Genomic DNA, 2,500 nt, shown 5'->3' with positions numbered 1-2,500 from the left:
TAAATACATTAAAACTACATTTCACTTTGCGCTGAATGTACGTGGATATTAAAAACCCAATTGAAAAATTTGGTTGAGTTCATCCCGCCGTTTACCCGAATTTTAAAAAAATTGTGAAAAATAAAAAAAAAATAGATGAGCTGAAGTTTGATGGGTTGCCGATCAGACCGCCTCGACTTAGCGGCATTCCCGCGTAGAGTGATCGAGAGTTTTCCAGTCTCAAGCTCGCCCAGTGTAAAGACGCGGCATTGCCGTAGAGGCTAAGCTGCTAAGTAGAGACGGTGTTTGTACAACTATATTTCACTTTATATTCTTAACCAATGTATGTGTTGTAGAAAGCAGATTTTTCTCATCCCGCCGTTTACCTGAAACGAATAAAAATTTATTTTGTACAAAATTAAAAACATTAGTGTTTCCAATAAACTACATTTCACGTTTTCTAATTTAAACTTAAACGAATGACTGGTATCAAAATATAGGATCTATGTGAAAATAAAAACACGGTGTAAGAGTTTTCAAACCTCGGTAATGCCGTCTAAGACCAACTAGTCGACCGAAGGGACAGTAGTTTTCCGGTCGATAAGACATATCAGCCCGGTATCGCCAAAGTTAATTACGATCGGTCATAATAAACTAAATTTAAAATAAATAAATAACCCAAACGTGTGTATACATCATGTGGTACGTATTCAGTTCTATTCTAACTGGAATATATATTTTAAGAATCAATGAACTTAAGTTTTAAAACCAAACCGAAATCGCGCGAGTCGTCGTTGTAAAACTAGATTTAACAAACGGCTGCGTAATATTAGACTTAAAAATATTATATAATATCCTCTATTGATTAAATAGTGAAAAATAAGCTTCAATGTAGCTTAATCTAGTACAAAATCTAAAAGTTGTGATAAATTAAATTGAAATTAAACACGATAGACTTAAATCTAGAGTTAAGGAATAAAACCGACCCGCGAACCAGCTACTAAATGGTTCGATAAGACTTATCTCAAATACAATCGTTTTCTATCAGTGTTATGCCTTCAATCGATACTTTTTGATGAAATAAATACTTAAATGATTTAATGAATGCATATATACATGTAATTAATGAGTGAAAGTATGTATAAAGTATTAGATAAATTAATAATAAACCGACCCAGCTACTAAATGGTTCGATAAGACTTATCTCAAATACAATCGTTTTCTGTAATTGTTATGCCTTAAATTGATAATTTTTAGTTAAACAAATACTTAACTAATGAAATAAATACATAGATAAATGTATTTAATGAATTAAAGTATGTATAAAGTATTATATAAATTAATAATAAACCGAATCCGACCAAATTTAAATCTAAAACCACGATCGGCGGCGTAATGAAGTGTATCGTAAACCCGTTTTTTTTATAATTTAAAATGTAATGACAGAACTCCCAAAACAACAATACACATACATATTAGTACTATGGTGAATTGTAGTTGTATTAGGACCGTAATTATAGTTAATTAAGGAACCATTCATTGTCTTCGCTCTGTTATGTACGTCGTCGTTTAATCGACACGGCATATTTGGCTTGAATCTAGAAAAATTCAAACTCTAACCCTAAGGTAGACAGGCAGGGTAAATAAATGTGGGTGATCTCTCATAAAATTGTCTTCTAGGAATTATTTTTATATAGACTATCTTTTCTGTAGAGTTTAAGTGGACAAGCGCGGACGAAATAGAGCGCAAAATTTAAAATGAATTAAAAATTTTCATCAGACCGGAAGTAGGCATAACCTAGGCGCCATGTTTCCGTCGTACAAGTTTTCACCGTTGCAGTCACCGTTTCAATCGCTCTTCGTGTGGACGTGTATTATTTCTAGTCATGTGTTGTGTAGATGATTCGCTTAAGGTAGGTGTTCGGACTTATTTCTTTAATATTAATTAAACCGTATTTGCCTTGTCGGCCTTAAAATAAAGCTATTTTTTTTTCATCGCAATCGAAGTGTTAGATCTAGAATCTAGTTCCCGCCTCCGCTTCGCTAATTCGACTTAATGTAACTATGACACAACTATTAAATCTAGAGTCTCTATTTTAATTAAATAATTAGGAATTCTATCTCTAGATGATATCTAATCTATTCCCACACGTGTGTGCAAGTAGGATTTAACGTCAGAACAGGTGTGGTGGTCTAGGCGTCGCTATTTTTGACGGTAGGAATTTTTTTTTTAAATTCGTAAAATTTTATATAGACTTTATATAGCAATTTACTAAGACCGACCCTAACGCCCAGTAAATATTTAATTACCACATTGTTATGGACACGGTGTATTAGGTAGGGCCGAGGGCTATCCATAGGTACCAATTTTTAAATTTTGTGACAATTAGGAGCCGAGTTATAAAATAAATTTAAAATACTGGTTCTGGTCTTAGACTTTATATAGCAATTTACTAAGACCGACCTTAATACCCATTAATTATTTAATTAGCGCATAGTTATGGACATCCTGTATTAGGTT

The sequence above is a fragment of the Physella acuta genome, unplaced genomic scaffold (genome assembly GCF_028476545.2).
Source record: "Physella acuta isolate Inbredline_101_S28 unplaced genomic scaffold, ASM2847654v3 ptg002753l, whole genome shotgun sequence".
NCBI classification, from domain to species: Eukaryota; Metazoa; Mollusca; class Gastropoda; family Physidae; genus Physella; species Physella acuta.
This window is presented reverse-complemented; position numbering follows the sequence as displayed.